A 26697-nucleotide genomic window follows, 5' to 3' on the forward strand; every position below is an offset into this window, starting at 1 on the left:
CCGGCTTCATTATGACTGCTTTTATTTTTATTTTTTGTCCTTCCCCCGCACCTCCGATGAGCACGGTCGGCTACGTACGGTGCGAAAGAAGTTCCAACATACATAGATCAGTGAATCCTGAGCTCTTGGTCATACCCTGAAGTTGCCCAAACTCAGGGAAGTCGCCAGAGACTTTACTTGGAACCTTGCTTGAACTCAATATACTCCAGGCCACATTAGCATTCTGCAGGCCCAATGAAACCTCTTAAATTATATATTTTTTAAATAAGTATTTGAGTTGTATTGCTTTTTACCAGAATTGATTGGACACAGACTCGCCGAGCTTTATTGCAAAATGCCCTCGGATGTTTTGTCTGAAGACCGCGAGATCAAATCAAACCCATATCGACGACCACAGTTTGACAGGAAATAAAAGTCAAAGCGTGCGAACTCTTGCAAGTGGTGCTTATCTCCGCCGGCAAAAACCCAGGAATCGTACATTCCACATTCCTCTGCCAGAAACTAGTCTCTCTACAGCAGAACCACTCTGAATGATGATGGATCCTCACCTGGCAGGAGAACAGAGAAAGGAAGTGGGGCCTCAACTTGAACGAGGGTCCGGGGGCCGATAGCACTGATGGCTGGGAGAAAGAAGTTCCAGAACAAACTAAACTTAAATAAACAATTTAACACGTAGACTTTCGCGACCAATATTATTCATAATCAACGTTTTTGGGTTTAGATCGCGGGAGACACAGCAGAGCCTCACCATTCTGGCGAACTGCCCGATGATGCTGGATGCAATTACCAGCGAAACGTCGTACTCAAATTGTAAATGTTGTGGTTTCACGCTTCAACACACCGGTGGGCTAAAGCAGTGAACTATTTGTCTTTTGTCAACGTGACACTTTTTTATTGATTGGCCGTGTCGGGTGGTGGAGGGTTACGACACATTTATAAATAACGCGATCTAAACCCAAAAACGTTGATTATGATTAAAAAAACTATTTTTACTTTACCAGCAACTGGCCCACTGAGCCACATAGCTATTTTTCAGAAGCGCCCTGGTCACAAATGACAGCCCAATCAAGTGGCTTATCATCAGCGTGGACATTTCTCGCAGACGAATACTCTGAACGCACATCGATTCTAAATGTGGAGGGGAAAACCGAAGGACCCCGAGAAAAATCCACGTGACCGCGTGGAGAACACGCAAACTCAAAATATACAGGCATCGTCAAGGTCGGGATCGAGCCCATGACCTCCTGTATCGCAGGCGAGGCAGTTAACATCGCGTCACCGCGGCGAGATGGGGGCAGCAGAGGAGAATAAGTGATCTTCCACTGAGCAAATGCTGAGGGCTTTCACAGAGTGGAGAGTGCGTGGAGAGGGGGGGGTGTAGTTTGAGGAGGGGGGGGGGGGTACGCAGTGGCGATTCCACGTTTGATCGTGACGACAGCGCGACCTTGAAATCAATCCGGGATTGCATCCGATGGCATGGCGGCGTCGTGGTCTCATTTACAGACGCGGGCAAGGGGTCAGGAAGCAGCGACTGCACGGACCCCCAACCACACAACAACAGCGGACAGAAGGCAGATTAACCTCACCACCTCCCCCACCGGAGCAGCAGCAACAAGCCACGCCGAATCGCTCGTCCCACCAGCAGCCGACACGGCTACGGTGTGTGTGTGTCCCACGGAAGCCGGCACGCGCAGCCCCTTTAGAGTGGCCCTGTTTGCGTTACTAAGTACCTTCGGAACAGAGTGGCCACATTAAGCGGCGGCGTGCCTCTCTCTCTCTGTGCTGGCAAGTGGGCCTTGTTTTCCAATTAACCTTTCACGAGCCCGTTCTCTTGACCCCAATCGGCGACTGCTTGATGACTGCGGTGTCCAAACGGGCGGACAACAATGGGATAAATAAATAAATAACACGTCGGGGGAGGGAGGGGGTTGGGGCCGGTGAACGTCACCGCAAGGTGCCGAGCCAGCGGCATCGTGTTGGTAGGATTCCGTCCTGCGTTGTGGCTTTTGTTTCAGTTTCATAATCCTGACCTTTTGTGATACCACGCTGCCGTGGTCCAATCGCGAGCGCGTTGAGAGACTAACAACGCACAGCGTGCCGGTTCTTGACGATTCTTCAAATACCACGCACCGCGCCCCCCCCCCCCCACACCGCACCTCGTCGCTGTCCAACTCCGATTAGCACGGTTGGCTACGTATGGTGCGAAAGAAGTACGTACATACCCAGCGGCATGATTGGCTCACCGTAGCTTGTGTAGCGGGAGGTCGCGTGTGGTGGGGTAAAGCGTGGGTACTCCCCAAATGCGGAGGGGCCCCTTCTTGTCCAGCGATGGCACGAGCTCGTACATCTGATCATTGATACATTCACATTGCATGTGCTTTGCAATCCAGATCTCCCCTTGTAAAACGGACCAAGCCTCGGTGAGTTATTTCTCACCCGCTTTTAAATAGTCGGCTCTTTGGCTAATTCGTGCCACTGATAAAAAAAAAAAACCTCTTCATTGGTTCGTCAATCATTGTGGCCGGGCCTCCTCCGTCCGTCACTTTGCGTAGCGCGGAGTTTTTCAATTCAAGCTCAGGCGACGGCTTTCGCAGAGGCTGCTCAAATGAGATCGGTGCGTCGGAGCTGAGAGACGCAGGCGTAGGCGACACGGGCACGGTCTGTTTGTCTGCCGGAAACCGCGCTGAGTTTGTGGCAGCAAGAAAAAACGTGAGAACAACCACACGTGGATTTTTTAGCAAACGTGCCTTTAGAGTTTTTTGGCTGCTCGAAATTCCCGCACAGCGATGTCCACCATTTCGTCCAGCTGTCATTTGTAATAGGCAGGTCGCTTCAGAAAAAAATAGCTACACAGCTGAGTTGGGCCTTACCTGGTCAAAGAAAAAGTTTGGTTTCTAGTTTAGTAAAACCCGAATACGCAGCCGGCATTCATTCGCACCCCCCCCCCCCCCCATCAGAGACTCCGAGTCAGTTGCAGGGGCTCGGCCCGGGTATTTGTCACGGGGCTTCCTCGTGACAAATCCCTCGCCACCTTCCGCACAAAGCGCTGGGGAATCCGCGGCGAGCGAGGGGAGCGTCAAACGTCTTACGCCGCCGCGCAAAGCCACCGCCGCGCTGCACAAAGTCGGAACAACTCCCCACGGACGGGGGAGCGCCACATTTAAATGACGACGACGACAACAACGACGACGTGCCCTCGCCGCCGCCACCACCGCCGCCGTCATCATCGTACAATGCGAGCAAATATGTCACCGTGTGTATTGTGGGGGGGGGGGAGGGGTTATTTACTTTTTTTCACCCCCCCCACACACACCCCCCCTTCCCCTTTTTTTCCCTCCCCCCCCACCACCACCCCCTCCCCCCTTTTTTCACCCCCCCCACACCCCGTCTTAATCTGGATATTTAACATAAACAACAAAACGTCGTCGATTGCCAGCGTAGGCGTCCGGGCCGGGGTAACACACGCGGAGGGGAGGGCGACCGCTCCTGACGGGAGCCATCGTTCGTTCGTTCGCCGCAGCCCCGATCGAGTAATTATCGCGGCGATAATTCGAGACGGGATTTAGCCGAGAAGGACCGTGTGGGGTAGGGATGTGGAGAGCTTAGAGGTAAAGCGTTGGGTGTGTGGGTGGGACGAGAGGATTGGCAGCGACGGTGGGGGTTGTGGGTTGACGCTGAAGCCCTCCCACACAATGAGGTGGCATCCACTTCGCGTGGTTTGTTAGGCCACACGTGCCAGCGAGCAAACTACTCAGCCAAAGGGCTTCGGGGGACCCGAGCAGCCCGCGGGGAGGCCCGCCAATTCATGAAAACACACGGGTGGCAACACACACCTCCGATTAGCACGGCTGGCTAAGTACGGTGCGAAAAAAGTTCGGCATACACGCATCAGCTCGACCTCAGATCTTTGTTAATTTAAAACGTCCCCAAAAATCTAAGTCACCACCAATGAAGTAATTTTAATCGCAAATGAGTCTATTAGCTTGAATGCGCCTCACCCAAACGCCGCCGTCTGCTTGGGGTCTCCACTGAACCAGCACTACTCCCGTGTCACCACCTCCCCCCCAACTCCACCACCCAAGGCCTTTTCTTACAGTGCAGTCCCCATTTGTACTGAGCCCAATAAAACTTTGCTTTCATTTCTCTCTTCGTGCAAAAGGTTTCGCCTGTTGGCACGTTTATTAGCCGCTTACATCTCAAAACAGTAAAAGCTCTGCCAAACAATGCACTGGAAATGTGCTCAGCCTGGAGCCTTCTCATTAACGAGCTGCTGGTGACTTCTCTCATTAAATGGAGAGGAGGGGGAAATATACTCTCCACGAATTAATGGACTCGCTTGAGAGCAGTGGAACTAACCGCTGTAAGCCAAACTAAGTTGCGGTGGCGAGATGTTAACTACCTCGCCTGGTATGAAGGAGGACGTGGGTTCGATCATGACCCTGACGCCTGCTGCTGTATAATATTTGGAGTCTGCGTTTTTTCTCTCCCCGTGGTCGCGTGGATTTTTCTCCGGGTCCTCCGTTTTTTTCCCTCCACGTTTGGAATCGACATCATGCGTCGAGAGCATTTGGCTGCCAGAGATTTCCACACGATAAGCCACTTCTCGTTGAGCCATCATTTGTGGCCAGGTCGCCTCTGAACAAGAGCTATATAGTTTAGCTTAGGAATAAAAGCAGTCAGCCCCCGCAATCAACCACGATCAATAATCTTGATTTGAAGCTTTCGTGACTGCAGGAATCCATACTCTTTGGTTCTTTCGGTAAAGTCACATTGGTAGAAAAATAAACGTCGTGATAATTGTATTTATTTATTTATTCTACCTACGTGACTTTGCCGAAATAACCAAGGAGTACGATAAATAATATTCACAGTTATTTTTTTTTCGCAAGATGCCACTGCCACCGCAACCTGCACCAGCCCCTTAAAGAGCATGCGAGTCCATTTTCTAAAGTTCTCACCCGTGAACAGATTCCTTCTGCACCGCCCTCCGTTCGCATTTACGCATCCTAAACCCCCACACCGACCTGCAAATGTGCTCGTGAAACTGCCTCGTGCCTACGGAAGAATCGTTCCTGTAACCTTCTCTCCATCTCCACCACCCTCCCCTCTCCAACCCCTCCCCGCCCATCCCCACCTCGGTCTTTAAACGCAAAGTGGCATTCAACGCCGCGTGCCGCAATCCAATGTGTGGATTTTAATATGCGTCAAACGAAAATGAAAGAGCCGAGCCGGCTGACGCCCTCCCGATGCCCGTGGGGGGGGTGGGGGTGGGAAGAGTCCTCTCCGCCTTTCCACGGCAGAGCCAGGTGCAGCTAACGGTTGTTGCTGCACTGCGTACGAGAAAGAGCGAACGAGAGAGAGAGAGCAAAAGAACAGGAGCGCTGTTTCCATCTTAATCTCGTTTCCCCCCCCACCACCACCAACCACCCACAGCGGCTGCGTTGCGCCGCTGCGTGTGTTGACAAACAAGCACCGCGCCACACACGTGGTGGTGGGTGGGCACGCCGGCTGCTGTGTGTATTTTCCAGGCGCGATCAGCACCGGAGAACAATTACAATTAACTCAACAGCCCTCAAGTATTAATTACACCCATTAAGGGAGGCACGCTGGGACCCAGCGCAAGGGGGGTGGGGTTGGTGGAGGGGGCGATGCTTTAATTACTGCGGCGGGCTGGCTCTAATTACTGAGCAAAGGAGGGGGAGGGGGGTGGATATGGGGGGGGAGAGATGTGGGGGGGGGTGTGGAGAAAAGCCGTCAGTGAATTAAGCTAATTAGTTGGGAAGTCCCCGGAATTAACGTTAATTAGTTTTCGGCAGTCAGCCAAAACGCCTGCAGTTTGGAATGAGGCGGGTGGCTGGGTGGATGGGCTTTTTTCCCCCCTTCTCTGTCAAACAGATGTTGCACTTATTTTAAACGAGGCAAAAGCTGCCAGCTCTATAATAATATTTACGGGGTTTTTTTGCGCGCGCGTGTGTGTTCGCGTTACACAATTACATCGAATCGGCGTGGGGGGTTTTTTGAGTTATGTACGCACCAAGCATGCACGCACAGCCGTTGCGAGTAAACATGCGAGCGCGTTAATTCCGCGTGCAGCCACTTGCTTGCTTGCTTATTTGCAAATAATTCCAAAGCTGCTGGCACAGCAACAACAACAACAACAATTGTGAACCGTCGGTTCGGTGCAGGGAGGCACGTGGAAGTACTGGGCACGTTATTCCTCCGAACGGCACAAACACACAAACAACAACAACAACCGCCATTTGCCACTAAGTGGCGGTGACTTCACCACGGCGCTTGTGCCAGGCTATGTGCACGTTGAGGCCACGTGAAGTATCGAACGCCCGCTGGCAGGAGTTCACGGGGCAGACCCAGGTGCCACGGGTCAACTGGCTGAGATGCCTCTTACTGTGCCAACTTGCTGTGCTTTAGCCACCGGCCACTCCAATCGTTGTTTTGAACATCGCTGCTCTGCCCTCTGTTGTTGGAGGGCGACTGCCTCCAACTGCTCAGTAGCAGCGTCCTTCACGAGCCTCCTCCACAGAGGCCGATCCTGATACCGCTGGTACCAGTCATCGGCATGTCCACTCAGCTTCACATCCTCTCCTACCACATCACTCCATCTCTTGTCTAACCCGTGCCGCGCCCGTTTAGCTTTGTGCAACCACTGCCCAAATATAGCGTCGCCAAAGTGTGTTTACTGAAGGCTTCGTAGTCTTCAGTAATATTCGTGACCACGGCATGAGATTTTGGAAACAAATTCAATGCGGCTAGTAAACAGAAGCCCTCATGCGTCGTAGGCCAGGCCGGATTGAGGTGACAAGAGGCCTAAGGCTAACAGGAGGGAAGGGCCGAAGTATGTATTACATATTGCAAAAATATATATTAAGTCATTAAACGTAATTATTTTTTTACCCATGTGATATTAACACATTAATTCGACTCAGGGTAAAGTCTTTAAACATAAAATCCCTCACTCGAGTCATTCGAACGAAAACATTTCCCTACCTTAAGCTGTGGCGGCAACGTCACGAACGCCGTCACAACGTAATTCAAAGACGAAAAAAAATGTCCGACGGCCACGCTTACCGTCGCTCGGCCGTTACTTGGACGTGAAATGGATGGCCTTAGAAAGGAGGGCCTACAAAATACGGGTTAACCCGGCAATAGTCGTAGGTGTCGTGAGAACACGGCTGGCTACGTACGGTGCGAAAGAAGTTTAACATACATACAAACACAAACACCTCCGATTAGTACCTCTGCTTAACACGGTTTCCTGCATTCAGTGTAAAATAAGTTCAACATACATACATACACCAAAACCTCCAATTAGCACGATCGGCTTACACACGGTGCGAAATAAGTTCAGCATACATACACGCGTACAAGAGACGGATTGAGTTTGGCCAGGATCCCGTGATGCAGCGAGCGCTCTTTGCCGTGGCACCAATACACGAATTAGACCGGACAGGGGAAAGAATTAGCGGCACATGCCACAGAGGCCAACCTCATAATGAGCGCCAGAAAACACAGAGAATCCCAGGGAAGTTACAGCAGACAAACTTCAACCGATATAAATGCATGAATAAGCAAGAGTCTGGCTCGCCACGTGAACAAATAAAAAATACCACGTTGGTCCATCAGCCCTTTCGTGGACCAATGTTTTTTTGCACAGCATTGGTTTGCAAAAAAAGCCTGATCCACTTTAGATTTTACGTAACACACCATCAGCATGGCGAGGCTGGCTAAACGAACGCCTGACGTTATAGCCAAGAGCATGCCACAAAAGTCCATAACGATTGACAGCGTTTTCTAACTGGCATTATGCCATGAAATTGACAATTTTTCACGAAATACATTTTCACGCAGAGAATTTGATTGAGCTTAGATTTTATTTTTTGGGGGGGGGGAGGGGAGGGGTTTGTTTTTTAACCTTAAAGGTTTCCACTGCCCAAATGAAGACTTTAAACCCAGCATCTCCAGACGGGAAAAACCAACGTGCGAGCCCACACGCCACAGAGGCTAATCTCATAACGACCCACAGAATAATAATTGAGCTATTCCCACGTCACTACGAACAGTGGTCGGGGGGGGGGGCGAACAGTCCCGGGATATAATTATGGCTTTTTCCACGATCTCCTTTGTTAGGCCGAGTCTAACATAGCGCGAGCGGGAGCCGACACCTTTCAAGCAGCGAGCGTCTCAAAGTTGCCCCGATCCAACAAACACCGCCCTCCCCCCCCCCAGTGGAGCGAGAGCCACGGGGAATTAATCGCACAACAACATAAAAAAACACACAGAGAAAACACAAATCCATGCAAAGAGCGCGCTGTGACGGGCTCGCTCTCGGAAGGATTTCCTTCGGCAAGACCGCGACAGGTCAACAAACGCAACACGGGAGGGGACTCCACTCAACCACCACCACCGCCACACACCCCCACCTCCGAGCGGCGTAGGAGGTGGCCGGCGATTACCATAACCGCAAAAACCACGCGCAGTGCGGACGGGTACCCCGGCACGTGCGCGCGCGCCGACACAGCCAATTACGGGCAAACATTCGTGGCGCGACCCCACTGCGCACACCACGGGCGCTGTTTGGCAGGGGCTGTGTACAGGTGTAAGCGGCTGTCGACACGCGCACACGCGCACACTCGCACACACGCACGCACCAACCAAACAAGCGGAGCTGGCGGCTGGACGGACCGTAGCGGCATGATGTGATTTCCTTTGTTTACTCAGGAAAAAAAGGGTCAATCCACGAATCATCGTCGGCATCATCATTAACGAGCAGCAGCGGTCATGATTTATCCACTGCTGCATGACGGCCTCCTTGCTAAGCCATCACCATCCATCACGGTCCCTTCCTCCCTTCCACCGTGCTGATGGGCGACTTTAACACGCCACAACACAAAGACGAACGCTGCTGTATGGACACCGTGCAAAACTGTCTTGATCGTGGTGGTTCGTTTGACCACACTTGACCGTGACGATCGGTGCAGGTTGGTGAGGAGCGGTGAGAAGTGGTGGGGAAGATCAGGGGGGGGGGGGGGTCCAGGACCAGCTCCGTTATCACCATTAGCGCAGGTCACTGCGTTCGAAATGCAGTGGTGGTAACCACTATGCCACTGCTCCTCAACACAAGGACAAAGATGCCCGGTGTAGCCTTTAATACCGTTGGGGCAAGTGCTGTCAGCGAGTAGCGCCTATTGAGGGGTTATAACTCGTACAACTGCACACAAGGCTGCGAGAGGTGGCCAACACCACGTCCCAGCCGCCTTTGTCTCTCCGGCGCTGATGCTTGCACGCCGCACCAGGAGGGCCGGCACGGGTTCAAATTATAATCACTCGAAGTTATTTGTCGCCGCTGATCTACAGCTTAGTTCCCCACTCTTTATTCCCCGATTAAACTAAAACAACGAGCACCTGCACCCAACTTTTAGATTTTTTTTCCCGGCGCCACTTGCTCCTGTCGATCTGCGTGCGTTTGTGTCACCGTTAGGACCAAACATTCACGATGGATTACTTCGCAAACGCACCTAACTTCTGTTGCGTCTGGCGCCGCCCTCTTCGCTGCCATTATTATATTTGCGCTGGAGGGTTTTTGGGGGTTTTAATTCGCGTGCGGTTTCGTTTTGCGAATCGCTCAACGCCTCCGTCGTGAGTTGTGCAGCATTCCTCAAGGACTCTGCTGCGTTCCTTCTCTGCAGTAGTCGATGCGTTTTAAATCATTTATATTAAGTTCGCTTGCTTGCTTAGGACCGTGCAAATCTTTCGGTCGTTTTTTAACCCACTTCCCGTGATCCAATCGAGCTGACATTTTGAACACAGACTCGTTGTGCGTGACAATGCATTTTCGTGAAAAAATGTTTCCAAAATTTTACACTGGTTAGGGAAAAAAATTTAAATATTTAATTACCAATTGTTTAATGCTGCCAGACAATCATCTGACCCATAGGTGGCAGCCATCTCAAGCCAGAGGACGAGAGGACACTAGCCGCCCCGATGCCACGCATATAAAGGATTTATAGTGAAAAACTTTGTTTTTACGGGTTAATTTTTTTTGCTGCTGCGCTCACAACAGCATCACGGATCTCCCGTGGTATAAAATGTTAAAGATAGGCGCGCGACTCGCGGAACGGGGATCGTCCGTGCAACAAATCGATTGAACTCAAAACTATCCGTTCGCCAGGAATCCGACTCAGGTTTGTCAGATCCGCGGCTCGAGTGTGCTAATCACCGTGCCACCGTTCCTCACAATGTACCCACACACACACTCAAGACCCGTACAACGTGATCATTTCAAACTAAGTGTGCGTGGCCTGTACTTGGTTATGACATAAACCCTTCACAGTGAATCTACGAAGTGTCACGGATTCAGGGTCACGATTCAGTATAAGAGTAAATTGAAAATTTCGGCCACTAGTGGCTGCAGGCATCATCACCGTTTATTATTATTATTATTTACAACCCCCCCAACCCACCACCATACATTACATCTTGAGGCACCAGACCAAAGTGGGGTGTTTGAGATAATTACTCAGCAAGGAAGTGATTGGAGAGCAAACGCAACGCGCAAGAACAACACGGTACAGACGATGAACACAATGAAGAGAATTAACCAAATCGATCTCGTGAACCCGTTGCATACCACAGGCGCGACTTCATTGCCATCGATTCGCACGCGGGCGTGCGCGTGATCCAACGGTCCATTCATCGTCGCGGAGCTTAGGAATCGGGACGAATCGACGATGCACCGGTAGGTACATCTCCAGCTGTGACGGCGATCGCGGGGGAGCAGCGTTCATCAGTGGGGGGGGGGGGCTCTTCTGCCCCCCACCCCGCCCCCCACTCAAACTCACGCAAGTCGACATCTCTCTCTCGACGCGTGTTCGGGGATGTGCCCACGTGTTGCTCGGCTTGACGTCCGACGTTTCGCTCCGCGTGATGGGAGGCTTTTTGGGGAACTGAATGGGAAGCTCCCCAAGCACGTGGGGTGGAATGCGTCAGGAAGCAGCGGTGGACTTTGTTGGTTTCTAAGCGATGAAATGTGCGTGGGAATTTAATGATTCTCACAAATATGATCGTACTGCGCGTCAATTTTAGTTCAAAGCATGAATTGCAATGCAAGGCTCAGCAATTCTTCCTTTCCAGGACATTTAAAAAAAATACATATTTCTTGCAAAATTGTCAATGAGCTGCCCAGATTGCACCGTGACAACTTTACAACAATGGCAATCTAGAGATGACAGCGTCCCTTTAGCTCACGTTTTTACGTCGCGCAAATCACCTGCATTTCTACGTCCGAGACACTCCGTTCGCCGAGGAATACGTCCGAGACGGGCGCGAAGGAACATCTCTTACCGATGAGCCGCAATCAACATTTTTTAATTTTAATATTTTCATAATATTACTTCAGTCAAACATCCTAAATAGTGCGTGTAATAACACACACTGTGTCCCCAAGTTGTTAAGGCAGCACCTTATATTAAATTCCCATGCTAGCTTGTAAAACTAAGCCGTGGGCAATAAATATGCAAAGAAGAAAAGTGATCTCGTGTTAATATATTGGAATTTCCGTTCCCGGGTATATTTCGCCTTTGAACGGTTTGGGCTGTGAAGTTATTATAAAGAGCAGGAGATTAACGCAGCTATTGTGTCCCTGGTGCTTTGAGGAAGGGGTGCCCTTTGAGATAACTGCCGACGCCACAAACAATGAGCCGGTCACAAGCGCCGGGGAAAGAAGGGTTTACCGGGGGAGGGGGGGGAAAAGTTAACCCTTTCCGGCACACGGTGGGCGACCCAAATCGACGATTCGAAGATCCTCCCGCGCGGAGTGGCTCCTGGACATGGGATCTGGTCCGCGAGCGGCCGGCCGAGGTTTCTGTTCAGTTACCTCCTAGACACGTTGGTGCGCAACGCTCGCCGCGTGCGTGTCCACGAGGAGCCGGGCCGGGACGACAAGCTTGGAGACGGAGGATCCGTTGGGAGAGCGGGGCATTCGCGAGCTGGAGGCGATGGGCTCACCCCTCTCACCGGGACGTGGGGCTTGAAGCGTAGTGGAATCTCAAATGTGCCTGAAGACACGTTGTTGATGATCGCGAATACCTCCGCAACAGAAATGCGTGGATTCGGCTAATATGTGTCGGAGCAAACAAACACGCGCTCAGGCACAAACGACGCAATCGCCGCATTTGCCAATTTGGCAAAGGACGATGCCACCCACGCACATGGCCCCCCGCGCGCCGGTCGAACTTCGAATTTTGGCGGCGCGGAAGGCGACGGACGCCAAGGGCCACCGGGGAAAAAAAAACTCGAAGCTTCCTGCTGGCGCGCTCAACGCCCGCCCGCCCGCGAACGAACGGGTTAATCAAACCCCTTCTCAACTGCCCGAGTTAATCCGCCCGCAACCTTTCAGCGGCAGACAGAGGAGGGGCCAGCCGGCCCTTTGAAATGCAGATCTCGGCGTAAACTCGATTAGGGAATTTGGCGGGCAGGATTTCGGGCCGGGATGGTGGGTCCGGTTTTGGTCCGCAATGGTGGGGGGGGGGGTGGTGGGGGGAGGGGGGTGGTGGGGGGGGGTGGTGGGGGGAAGTCAGTGGTGGAGCGACTACGAGGGTAGGGAATTGGGAGGGGGCTGGAAGTGAGAGGGGGGGGCGGTGGGGGGGAGTTAGAGACTGGTGACGGGGCGATGCGCGCATTCAATGCCTTATCTCCCTGCACCCCGACCAATGCGGCAATGCGGGGCCTTCTCTGGCACCCAGCGGAAAAAAAGGCCACATTAGAGAGGATTATCTGACACACAATGGCGCCTGCAAAGCTCTTCCCCGGTGCTGAGAGGGACAGGTCCAAGAGCAGCATCAAAGGACCCCGGCTGGGTGGAGTTTGGCACAGACACTGGGAGGGGGGCCAGGTGGGGATATGGGGTGCCTGTAACGAGCAATGAATGCGAAACAGATTAAACGTGAAATGTTAATTTGCGAGCGAGATCGTGACAACGCCGCTCGCCCGCTGCTGTTTTGGGGTTTAGTAATTAAGAGGCTTGTAGCGATTCACAACCCCCCCTCCCCTCCTCCCACCGCCGTCTCCCAAGGGATGCGATGGATCTTCATCGACGCGACGAATCGGCATCGCATCTCTAGATCAGTCGAGCTGCCACGATTGGGGGTGACGATTCAATGAGTTCACTATTTTACATAGTCTCATTTTGACGCCTTTGTGTCTATCGTTGTGTGTTCAGACACAGTTGGCTCTTTCCGTGAGCCTAAAACGCAAGGTTACCAAATTATGTAGGTACAATTCGCAATATGATTAATATTATTTTATGCATGTATCAGTCTAAGAACCGATTTTGGCTTTGTGAATCCCTGCATCGTTGCATGCCTAGTTAGTGATAAGAAAGAGAACATGATAATGTTGCAGCGTTGTTTATTAGAGAGCGAGAAATTATCCCGGAATTGTGATTTACAACATGCGTTTAAAATATGCCCAAGGTAAAAGTGCGGCCCTGCAAGTGCTCGCTCACTGCCACTGCTGGCAGAAGGGCCTCCACTAGAGGGAGCAATTGTGGAGCCCCTCTAGAGGGAGGGTTAAGCACGTCAAAATAAAATAACGACATCATCATCACTATTTGCTTGCCAATAATCTATGAATCGCAGTTTAAGACGTCATCAACGGCCAAAGATGCCGATTCCACCACACCTCAACGCCAACGCTCTCGCCACTTCTACCCTCCCGTCGCCAGATTCTGCAGCTGCTGCACATATTCTTAGGTTTTTTTCGGTAAAGTCACGTAGGTAAAAAATTTAAATTAACAGCTGTCGTGCTGTGACGGTTCCACCTGAAGACGGAAGCTTGTGTTGCCTCCGAAACGTCGTGATTTTTATTTTATTTTACTTTTATATAACTTTCATTAATTTTAATTTTTACCTACGTGACTTTACCGAAAAAACCTAAGAATATGAATCCTTGCCGTCACGAAAGCTTCAAATCTAGAATTAGCTGCTGCACAGTTGACGTGCAGTGACCTCGCTCCGAGGTCTTCCCCTCGTCGCCGAGACTCGTGGAGACCACTCCGAGATTACGCCCGTCTCGGAAATCGCCCCCCGCCCCCCGCCTCATCCTGCACACGCGTCCCACGCAGATATGTTAACTACCTCGCCTGGTGTACAGGAGGTCGTGGGCACGATCCCGACCCTGACGCCTGCTGCTGCTGTATATTTGGAGGTTGCATGTCTCTCTCCCCGTGGCAGCGTGGATTTTTCTCCGGGCCCTCTGGTTATTTCCTCTCCACATTGAGAATCAACACGTGTTTAGAGTATTTGGAAGATATACATTTCCACGTGATGATACGCCGCTTCAATGAGCTATCATTTGTGGCCAGGTGGCTTCTGAAAAAGAGCTGCATAGCTCAGTGGACCTTACCTGGTCAAATAAAATAAATGTTTAGTTAGTTTAGTAATAATTTGCCCATGCTTTACGATGCCTTCGTGAGGTTCCAACGTTCAGGACACTTCGCTGCCTCTACTTTGTTATACTCTCACACACACAACAACAACAACAACCGCCATTCGCCACTAAGTGGCGGTGACGTCACCACGACGCTTGTACCAGGCCACACACACGCGCACACACGCACACACACACACACGTCACATTTTCGGACCATACAAAAACGGTGTAAACAATATAAAAACCCCGACCCGACGGCGTTTTATACATTTCAAAAACACGCTCGACGGTATTCATCTGTAACGCGAATGTTTTCATTCAACTAAATATTTGAATCGATATTGAAACTTTTGTTTATTTATATACCCGTCGCGAAGACAAATACCGTTTCCCCGCCCCCCCCCCCGGACACCGACGACCCCCTCGCGCCGGTGTCCGATTTGCGCGCGTGAACTTCGGCATCTATCAGAAATCTTCATCGAGACCGGAGGAATGCGATGAGCTACGAAGCCCTTCTGCGCACCACGCCTGCGCACGGTCCAGCCATGGCCGCCGGCCGTTCACACGCACGTGCGCGACACGCTCCTCCGGCCGATCGATCCGCAACGCGCAAATACGATCGCGTCGAACGTTACGCAACGCGAGTTGCAGCCGCACGTCGTCCACGGTGGTAGTGGGGGCTGCACGGGAGGGGGGGGGGCTGAGCGATGACTGTCATGGCCGTTACTCGTGCAGGAGGGACGCGCCACGATTTTTGGAATTAGAAATCGGGAGAAATCTGAAAATCGAAGATCGAATACGGGATTTTCGGACGATACGGAAATGTTTGTATCGGGTTGAACCGAAAAGGTAAGTGACCATCACCAATTACGTCACTGCCACTCTTTTTCCACACCAAAAAGGTGGTTTCACGCGTCACCGAGCGACGTCACTTTTGTGAGCCCGACGACACAGAAATATAACATGATATAAACGAGGCGCTAATCCAAAAGTAATCTGAAATTGACCCTAAAAATCCGAATGTTTTTTCTCTTCTTGATTCTTTCGGTAAAGTCACGTAGAAGGGAAATAATAAAATAATCAAAATAAAACATAAAATACAATTCTCACGACTTTTCAGCCACAACGCAAGCAGCCGTCCTCAGGTGAAGAACAGGTCTGTCGGAAAGACATCAGACACGAAAGCTTTAAACCGAATGTTTTTGTTTTAATCTGAAACGCATCCCTACCACATATGCATAGCGGGGGTTGAGAGCTGAGCAGGACGCACGATACATAGAAGCAGATAATACCATTAGTACAACTGCTTTGTGTGCAAGGGTTTTAAAAGTTTGTTTGACATTGACTGTACTGCCGTGCGCCCCCAGAGTCTGTGTACGCTCCCCCCCTCTAGAAACAAGGTCACGCCACAGAGCCGGTGGCATCACTGGCATTTAATGAAGAAACAGCCTGAAGATCGGCTGCGAGTGAGCCAGCTAGCGTGCCGCAGCACGAACCAGCCGATGCTAGCGTGTACGCATGTCGAGTTTCTTTCGCACTGCACATGGTCAACCGCGTTAGGGGCCCGGATCTGTCGACGGCACCGCCTGGCAGAACCCGCGCACGCACGCGGGGGCATCTCCGCCGATTCACCCCCTCTGCGGCCACTCAACGTCCTCGCAATTGGCCAATAAAATTCCCCCCATAACCGAATTGAACAACCGCCGCCGTCGGAGCCGGCGACCGAGATCCCCCACCGTGGCGGCGATGTAAACGCACCGCGAGCACGGCTCGGCGCGGAGAGGAGGGGCTCAGCCATCTCGACGTCGCTTGTGAGATTCCACGCCGGCTGTCCGCGTCGCGGACGTGTCAAAGCGCGAAGGCGCTCGCACGCACGAGAGAGAGGAGGAGGAGGAAGAGACACACACACACGCGAGAGAGACGGGCGACACTGACAGCTGCACGATGTAATCCCTCGCCAATTCTCACTGCGAGGAGGTAGATTAAATAGAAATGAATGTCGAGATTGCTGGGGTGGACACCCTGTGCGGTGGCGCTTCCCGTAGCGATGGACTAGAGGGAGGGTGTGGAATCTTTTTATTGCCGAGGGCCAAATACAAACTTTCGAGGAGCTCTGCCGGGCAACAACCACAACCGCCACTCGTCACCAAGTGGCAGCGACATCACCACCTAGCCCGTGCCAGGCTACGTGCACCTAGAGGTCACGCTAAGTGTGGAAGGCCCGCCGGCAGGAGGTCACGGGACAGGCACAGGTGCCATGGGTTGAATGAAGATGACCGGCAGAGGCACCGACTATGCCCCCGACTGTGCTAACTTGCTTAGTTTTAGACACCCCGCGCTCCACTCGTTGTCATGAGCAGCACACCTCTGCCCCCGCTGTCGCTGGAGGGCAACTGCCTCCAACTGCCCATTGGCGTCCTTCACGAGCCTCCTCCACGGAGGCCGATCTTGGCACCACGACCACACGATGACACACAACTCGGCCACTTCTATTTGCTGCAAGAGGCGCAGGTGTCTGAGTGTGGCGCTAAAATCACGATCGTGGTTTTGTTACCAGGTCAGAAATATTCCCGTCTGGTGCCCGACTAGTGGAGCTAAGAGACATTTGCAGCGATGGCTATTGTTGGATAGCCTTGTCGAAGTGGTAGGCCTCATGTGGCCAAGTCCCAACGCACAGTGGTTTGCGGGAACCCAGCGACCCGAGTTCGATTCCCAGCTACGGCTAACATCCCCAGCTTCACAACCCCGTACTGAAGCAGTGTTGCAGTATTTATCAAACTACCACCGTCAGCGACACGTCACTGGGAGTCTTTCATCCGGCAGTGGATCGACAAAAGGGCCGTACGTACATTAAGCATTCGTGCTGTTCGTACATTTTATAGCTATGGCTACACCACAATATGTCAGTGGTCAGGTCGCGTGTGGTGGGATAGAGCGTGTGGTGGGATAGAGCGTGTGGTGGGATAGAGCGTGTGGTGGGATAGAGCGTGTGGTGGGATAGAGCGTGTGGTGGGATAGAGCGTGTGGTGGGATAGAGCGTGTGGTGGGATAGAGCGTGTGGTGGGATAGAGCGTGTGGTGGGATAGAGCGTGTGGTGGGATAGAGCGTGTGGTGGGATAGAGCGTGTGGTGGGATAGAGCGTGTGGTGGGATAGAGCGTGTGGTGGGATAGAGCGTGTGGTGGGATAGAGCGTGTGGTGGGATAGAGCGTGTGGTGGGATAGAGCGTGTGGTGGGATAGAGCGTGTGGTGGGATAGAGCGTGTGGTGGGATAGAGCGTGTGGTGGGATAGAGCGTGGATACATCGCGCCTCTTCCAAGGCTTCATGGCCAGCATGGAAGAGGAGGCCAAATCACCCCTAGAGGGGGTTTTCTCGAGCTCCATCTGTAGTGGGGCGGGCCTTCAGCAAGCAGTGACGTGAGCGAGTAATTGCAGGGCTGCACCTTTACCTTCATATATATATACATTTGATAAAACAAACGCACCGGCCACTGCCCGCAGTGTCACAAACAATGTTTGTCGCTTAAAGCCAACACAAAAAAGCACTCGGCACTGGTGTGCCAGGTGCATTCCTTCAGCATAACAACCACCCACCCACCACGCTTGTGCCATTCACGATCACTATGTACCCAAAAGATAAATGATGAATGAAAAGGTAAATTGCAATCATGGTCCGGCGGACTTTTTGTGTTGTAAAAACAAATAATTGCTTTGTCCTGGCAGGAGACCTGTGGGTGCCCTGGAGGTGCCTCGTTGGAGCCAAGCCTCATTCCTTCCCAAGAAAGCCGAATACCTGGCACTGCCTGCCAGTACCATTTGCCATTGTCACTCTTCAAACGTGCGGTGTATCATTAACACACCGCAAGCAGTAGCACCACTGATAACGAGTGCACTATCTGCATCTCCCATCTGCGGCACTCAGATCTCCAAATAAGAATGAAACTCCCGGACATTGGGGGGGGGGGGGTTGGTGGATCATTGTTGGGGCGACTTCGGCTCGCTCGTAGAAGCTTCCCACTGCACGATGTGTTCGCGAGCGTAGAAAGAGGCGATGTGCGGTACGCCAAGCGAAAAGATTATTCAGCGATGCTGCTGCTGTTGCTGCATTGATAGTGGTACAACGAGCCTCCCAGCGAGCCGGTGGTGTTTACGGCGCTTCCCAATCACTCTCTCTCTTTCTCTCTACGTGAGCAAACTAAAAACTGCGCACCTTTAAGTCTAGATTTGAAGCTTTCGTGACTGCAAGGATTCATACTCTTAGGATTTTGTCGGTAAAGTCACGTAGGTAAAAAAATAAAATTAATAAAATCATTATATTATTATTTTATTTTATTATTTTATTTCTATTATTACTTTTATTTTTAAAAAATTACCTTTTTACCTACGTGACTTTACCGAAAAAACCGAAGAGTATGCGCACCTTTAGATTGTGTACGCATGTGCGTTGAACTTCTTTGCGCGCCGTACGTAGCCAACCGCGCTAATCGGAGTTGCGAGGGAAGGAACAACCACAAACTAAACACAAATTGTTGTTGTTGTTATTAGGGGAGACGTCGCTCTCATCACGCGACGTCCACGGTGTCTCCCAATCAGTGACGCGTGCTGCGAGCAAAATAAGTCGAGGAGCGTGGAACGCCGACGACAAATCGCCATCTGCGGTTTTCTCGCACCACCGAAAATAAAGGGGGGGGGGGGGGAAGGGCCAGCCGGGGACTTGGAAAGATTTTGCGGCAAGGACATTCGGCCTCTTCCACCATCCCCCCCGTTGCTACGTCGCGTCAAGCGCGGCGATTTTCGCCCATCGGTCCGCGTGGGCGAGCTCGAGACGTTCTTGTCGGCCTTCTCATTCTGATCGGCATCGCGGCATCGGCGGGGCAATCGAATATCGGACGCAGCGCGGCGTGCCAGTGGCAGGGGGGGTTAAGAACGAGTCGAGGCGGAGAGGTTCGTCGAGAAAGGAACGCCGAGCGTTTTTTTTTACCCGATGCGGAAAATTGGTCCTGCCCCCCCCTCCCTCCTCTTGGCAGCCGTGGCCAAGATTTTTAAGGAAAAAAAAAGTTCACGTGGCTACTGGTCTGGATTTAATTCAATAACAAAACAGCTTTCCACATGCCGTCGGTGTGCAAGTGATTAAATAAAAAAAAGACACGTGATATAATATACGCACTGCCTCGCTCCCATGGCAGGAGTGAGGCTATCCATAGAACAACTTTACCGTGAACTTCCACGCAAAAGTGGCACTAATTTTATCAATCCAGGGATGCTGGGCTTAGTCAACGTCCCCAGCCGGAATTTTAACTCGCAACCTTCAGATCGTAAGTTATGCCTTCTACCACTTTGCCACCCAGCCATTCCGCGTGCGTGGAAGAGTTATCGTGATTACCCTTGATCTATCCACTGCAGAACGAAAGCTTCAGCAGGCCGCGGCTATACCTCCCACAGTCTTGCGATGCAACAATGCACACAAACAACAGCACGCGAGCCGATTTCAGCGCTCCATCTCTCAACGGTGGACGTCCTCTTTCGAGCGGGTTTCCCCTCCATTGCTAGTCTAGACCACGGGGCCATCATCGGTTTGTGAGAACGCGCGCGCCACCCAAGTGGACCCCAGTAATGCAACTCCGCCGTGCAAGGTAAATCCATACAAAATAAACGTCTCCGCGTCCCCCGCTGTTACTGGTGGCTCCCTTACTAAGCTGCTGCTCTTTACATCATTGACAACGCATCTCCACCCATCGACTAACGTGTCACGCAGCCCTATTGCCGGGTTTTTCCATTTCGCTTATTTATTTGAATGGGTGCCGTTTGGTTCAAATTAGCGGCGTGGTTTTTTTGGAAAATCGACAGGATGCATTTGACTGTATTGTACAATACCTCCTTTAACAATAATGATTCTAGTCAGAAGGAATAGTGGGGAGCAGCAGTTAGCGCGCCACACTCTCAATCCTGGGGACCAGAGTGTGATTACTGGCGACGGCTAACATCAGCGGCAAGTACTGAATGAACTGGCCTGCTCTCACCGCCCCCTTCGCCAACCTACACTGACCAGCGTGGTGAAGTACGGTGAAAACAATTGCCACTACCGACGCATTCGGGAGGCATTCATCCAGCAGTAGATCAACAAAGAGCTCTACACATGTACGTGTACATTAATATTTTATAAGCCTCACATGACAGATTCATTCCAATTACAATGAGGATGCCTCTGTTAGAGAAAATGACAGCAGAGGGACACCCAAAGGTGGTTGATTACAGCTAAACGATTTTGCGTGGGAAAAATGCAATCTTGAGATACTCAGTGTATCCCAGAAAAACAGGGGGATTTAATTAGAATACGTTTAGTTGTTTTCTCCTTCTGTGCAACAGAAAGCATTAAACCCGAGGAGTTCGCCTCTAATTGAGCGGAGCGCAGATATGGTTGGTTACAAGTGTAATGTAAGTAGAGTATTAGTGGACTAGTGACCACGGGAAGTAATGACAGGGGAGTCAGCCTACAGTACGAAGGGATTAGTGGCCACGGGAGGTAATGACAGGGGAGTCAGCTTGCAGTACGAATGGACTGGTGGCTAGGGGAATGATCGAGAATGGGAGCGTGGCCAGGTGACGGAAGAGGACGGTGCAGTCAGCTGGTAGAGCGAGCGGTCTAGAACCAGCGAGAAGGTTCGGGAATAGGGGCGTGGCCTCGGACCGTATATAAAAGAGAGATGCGCGGGAGACTCGGGGCTGTTGTAGTGGGGGTCTCCGCCTGTTCCAGTGTGAGCACGTGGCTCCTTAAATAAAGAAACCATCTCAAGACAAGTGCGTCGAAGTCGTCATTACACAAGTATGGCCAGTTACACAACGCGTGCGAAAACATTTTGATTGCAACGAGCCTAGGAATATTTCCCCCGTCTTAAAACCCCAGTGTGTGTTCAACCCGGTCCCTGAACCTTTACCAAATGAATCCAGAAGAACGAAATGTACTCCCATGCCCCCATGCCAACCACACCCCCCCCCCCCCTCCTCAACCACTTCCGATGCCTGCAACCATTTAACGCACGCCGCACTCCTGCTGTAACCCTTGATCTCTACGCGCCCTCCGTAACCCGTGGGCCGTGACCCCCACGGCTCCCAATCCAAGCTGGACACCCGTAACATCCCACCATCGCATTGCCCCTCCCCAATAAAAAGGTCCCTTACCCCTCAGCTTCCAAGGAAAACTTTCACGGTGGGGGTTCGTGAAAAGGTGGCAAAGTTGACGTGGGCCCTCGCCGTATCATGCTGGCCCGAGGCGAGCCAGAATGATACAATCACTTTGCTGGACGCGCGTGTGTGGCGCAGTGCTTGGCGGCACTGCAGTACGAACCCGGCAACCCGAGTCCGATTCCTTGTTCACGGCCACCAACACCAGTGACGATTATCTGAACCGGTCCCGGGCTTCGCGTAGGTCAACTCAGCCTCAAATGAGCACCTGGTGTGGTAACTTTCTGACCAGCCCCTACTGGACAACTATGAAAGAGAGCTTCACAACTCATCGGATTTCTTCCAGTACAAACATCCCGATTCCGTGCAAAAACATCGCCACTCGGGAGACAAAGGTGCCCGGTGACGCGGTGCCGGCCACCCACCCCGTCGCGTGCAGTGGCTCCTCTCGCTCACAGCACTTGCCCCAAAAGTGTGCGAAGGCTATACGGGGGACTTTTGTCTTTGTCAAAGCGAGGCGCGGCCCGCCAACGCTCCTTCAGGTCGCGCGGCAGTGTCCTCAGGTGACCCCAAGGCCTCCCCACCCAGCAGCAGCAGCAAGCACAAGTGGAAGATTTTTATCAGACTGGAATGTTGTGGGGGTCTTAACTAGGTCGGGATAAGGGGGGGGATTTACATTGCTATTATTAGTTGTATAAATATGTATTTGTTTCCAATAACCAAATCAGCTTCAATGTGCGCCCCATATCATCAGATCTCGGCAGCTAAAGCGGTGGTTGAGGCTACCCTGGAAGAAAAAAATCCGCTTGGATGGAGGGATAGATGGCCAACGTGCATACAGAAACAGGGGATTGATTATATTCGTGGTTCTTTTCGGTAAAGTCACGTAGATATAAAACCAAAAATAAAAAATAAACTATTTAATAAAAAAAACATTTGAAAATAATAAAAGCAAAAAAACACAATAAAAATAGTAAAATTAAATAGAAATAAAAATCAATTGAAATTAGTAAAAGCAAAAAACCCACGGAAAACAATTTTTTTTAAATAAGAACCAAGAATATTAATTCCTGCAGTCACGAAAGTTTTCAGTCAAAATTTAAGGGATTATAGGGCTGCTGTTGTTATTCCTGCTGTTGTTGCTGCTGTTGCTGCTATTGTTGTTGCTGCTGCTATTGCTGTTGTTGCTGCTGCTGCTGCTATTGTTGTTGCTGCTGCTATTGCTGTTGTTGCTGCTGCTGCTATTGTTGCTGCTGCTGCTATTGTTGTTGCTGCTGCTATTGCTGCTGTTGTTGCTGCTGCTGCTATTGTTGCTGCTGTTGCTGCTATTGTTGTTGCTGCTGCTATTGCTGCTGTTGTTGTTGCTGCTGCTATTGTTGCTGCTGTTGCTGCTATTGTTGTTGCTGCTGCTATTGCTGCTGTTGTTGCTGCTGCTGCTATTGTTGCTGCTGTTGCTGCTGCTATTGTTGCTGCTGTTGCTGCTATTGTTGTTGCTGCTGCTATTGCTGCTGTTGTTGTTGCTGCTGCTATTGTTGCTGCTGTTGCTGCTGCTGCTGTTGTTGCTGCTGTTGCTGCTATTGTTGTTGCTGCTATTGCTGTTGTTGCTGCTATTGCTGCTGTTGTTGCTGCTGCTATTGTTGCTGCTGTTGCTGCCATTGCTGTTGCTGCTGCTATTGTTGCTGCTGTTGCTGCTGCTGTTGCTGCTGCTGTTGCTGCTGTTGTTGCTGCTGTTGCTATTGTTGCTGCTGTTGCTGCTGTTGCTATTGTTGCTGCTGTTGCTGCTATTGTTGTTGTTGCTGCTATTGCTGCTGTTGCTGCTGCTGCTGCTATTGTTGCTGCTGTTGCTGTATTTTTTGCTGCTGTTATTGCTGCTGTTATTGCTGCTGTTGCTGCTATTGCTGCTGCTGCTGCGATTGTTATTGTTACTGCTGTTTTAGGCAACGTTTGTCAGCAGCAGAAGACAGTGCATCAGCAGCAGTATCTTACGAAACACAGCAAATAGCTGAACCAAAGGCAAACGCTAAACAAAGGCCATCAGTGAAAAACTAACTTTACGATGTTTATTTATCTCTCAAACTGCTTTGTCTGTTTAACGCCCGAACCGCATCAACTCTCAGAGTTGTATGTGCAGAGACAGATACCCTCGGCGGCTTATCCATTTTGTAAATTTAACTAGACCAGCGTCTCTATTTCGTCAAAGAACGTAAGCGCGACACGAGCTTTTAAGGGGAAAAAATATTTTGACATTCTAAACTAACATGCGACCGGGCCCTATAAACAAAAACGTTCCTCAGCCGTGTATGACCGCTTGCTATGACGGACGCATCTGAACTTTATGGACGCTCCGCAATAATAGGTTTTCCCCTTTTTTCTGGCAACAAAACAGGTGTTAAGATGTTAAAACACCAAACTGAAACCTTTTACATGGAATCATGTCTGCATTAACCACAATACTTGTGGTCAGAATGCAAACAAAACGCATGCTCTGATAATCTATGCATTGTGTTTGAAACCGATTGGTCCACACCAGAGACAGCTTTCTTTTGAGCCTCGTCTCAAAAGGTGTTAGACCAGAGGACGCCAAAAGGGTGAGATCGCGTGGATATAAATGTGTCGTTAAACCCGCCGCCACCCGACACGGCCAATTCGTAAAGGTTTGCCACGTAAACAGAACGTGCCAATTCGTTACTAGTACAGCACACCCGGTGTGTGCTGAGAGAGTAAACCCAACCACATTTACAATTGTGACGTCTCCAACACACAACCGGTGTGCTGTACTCGTAACGAATTGGCACGTTTTGTTCACGTGGCAAACCCTCTTACTAATTGGCTGTGTGTCGGGTGGTGGCGGGTTTAACGACACGTTTATATTTACGCGATCTAACCCCCTCCAAAAAAAACCCATTCTAGTATTGATATTGGTCGTGTCAAAATTACAACATGCGGATTGACAAACAGTGGCAAATCCACGCTGCCGGTACGTACGACACAGAGTCACGCCAGAGGTCAATCGGAACGTGGATCAGAAAACGCCAACTTACAAATTAAACATACTAAACATATACATTTGTTATCACTCAAACATGTTCTGACACTGCACGCCGAGTCGTGAAGCTCCGCGGTTACCTTCGTTTGGGCTCCGGCACCAGAAGCAGCACAGTTGCTGTGTAAAACCTGCGTAACAACAACAACGACGATGCAATCAATGTACTGGATCGGCAATGGTCGCAACATCACACCAGGAATGCACGCAGTAACGTCGTCAGATCTCGGATGCGAATAAAGCTTCGTTCGTGCATGGGTTGACCCAGCACCAAACAGGTTGTTGTTGTAGGCTGCTACGACGTTATGTTGTGTGTCTCTGTGTGTGTCTCTCTCTCTCTGTGTCTCTCTCTGTGTCTGGTGTGTGTCTCTCTCTCTGTGTCTCTGTGTGTCTATGTTGTGTGTCTCTCTGTGTCTGTTGTGTGTCTCTCTCTCTGTGTCTATGTTGTGTCTCTCTGTATGTCTCTGTGTGTCTCTCTCTGTGTGTCTATGTTGTGTGTCTCTCTGTGTGTCTCTGTATTGTCTCTGTGTCTCTGTGTTGTCTCTCTCTGTGTGTCTATGTTGTGTGTCTCTCTGTGTGTCTCTGTGTGTCTCTCTCTGTGTGTCTATGTTGTGTGTCTCTCTGTGTGTCTCTGTATTGTCTGTGTCTCTGTGTTGTCTCTCTCTGTGTGTCTATGTTGTGTGTCTATCTCTGTGTGTCTCTGTGTTGTCTCTCTCTGTGTGTCTATGTTGTGTCTCTCTCTGTGTGTGTCTCTCTCTGTGTCTCTGTGTTGTCTCTCTCTGCTTGTGTCTGTCTGTGTGTCTCCGTGTCTGTGTTTTGTCTCTCTCAAATTTAGTTCTAACTGATGATGACTGCTTGTGTTGCGATCGAAACGTCGTTTTCTATTAATGAATGTATTTTCTTTCTACGTGACTTTACCGAAAGAACCAAAGAGTCATTATTGCAGTCACGAAAGCTTCAAATCAAGTTTAAAACCCCACTGTTGTGGTGTACTTTCTATGCCCCCCCCCCCCGCCCATGTCAGCATGCTTCCTCATATTTTCACCAACCTGCACTGAACGAGTGCTGCGAGGTATGGACCATTAACCCGCACGGCGTGGAGAAGACCTCATCCAGCAGTGGATTGACACAGAACGGTAACAGCCACACACAGGACGGCAATGATATCCTGTACTCCATATAGAGAATAACTCATAATCCCTGAAACTCACGAGACAATCGTTGCACTTGTTCAGCTTTGCTGTGCCGTGTTTCGATTCGCCCTCTTATTTCCTTACCTGATGTTTACAACTGTTGTAAGCAAATGTAACTGATAAATGTGTTACTCTCCGTTTCCCCCAAGTCTTCCTTGAAGTAAATATCCTGAGTCCCAATTGGCTCTCATCTGGTTGTGAAGCAGTTATCATGCGGCTTGAAGAGGCTTTCATCCATCGGTGGATTGAGCGTGCCGAATTTTGATCATGACTATTGCTACGCGAGATCTATCCACAAGGCCTTCGCATTTACACAACTTGCAGACATTATCTCACACCCACGTGAAGAGTTCACAGACAGTGCACTACTATACGCATACGAATGGTCTCGACTGAGTGGCTGATGTGAATCTTAATGTTTTACGAGGGTTAAGACAAGCCGAGTTGTTTATGCTGTTGGAGTGACATCGCTGGATGTCAACGTGCAGTGCCGGCCCTAGAGGGGCCCGGTGAGCACTGGTTGACAGCGCTGGATGGCACCTCGCCTTGCGTGCAGTGCCAGCCCCTACAGGACAGGGTGTGCGAGTGCCGGTCGGAGGAATGAGGTTACTAAAGGCCATGGCACTCTGGTTGACCCGGGAGGGCACGTGACCGGTTAAGTCTACAAAGGGGCCCCAAGTGGGGGCTAGGGGTGGTCACGTGGTTGGGACCCAGATCCTTCCCGAGGATTCTGGAAGGTGGGCGTGGCCAAGGGCGAAGCCGGCCACGCCGCAGAGAATATTAGCAGGGTCCCGAGAGGGACCGCCGTTGTTGTTCATCCTGGAAGAAACCCTTCG

At 50.9% G+C, this 26697-nt stretch overlaps 1 protein-coding gene across 5 annotated transcripts in view; it reads right to left on the reverse strand.

Moving 5' to 3' along the window:
* Window positions 1–26697, reverse strand: part of FOXP2 (forkhead box P2) — a 264727-nt gene that overhangs the window by 235503 nt on the left and 2527 nt on the right. For 4 of the 5 annotated variants that reach the window (XM_078860981.1, XM_078860983.1, XM_078860977.1 and 1 more), the window contains exon 1: window positions 24752–24800. The exons of the other annotated variant lie outside the window; for it this stretch is intronic. The gene's annotated coding sequence lies outside the window, so the exon portion shown is untranslated. Of the gene's footprint in view, window positions 1–24751; window positions 24801–26697 lie in introns of those variants that run through there. 5 annotated transcript variants of the gene reach the window in all.

The sequence above is a fragment of the Lampetra fluviatilis genome, chromosome 11, assembly GCF_964198595.1.
Source record: "Lampetra fluviatilis chromosome 11, kcLamFluv1.1, whole genome shotgun sequence".
NCBI lineage: Eukaryota > Metazoa > Chordata > Hyperoartia > Petromyzontiformes > Petromyzontidae > Lampetra > Lampetra fluviatilis.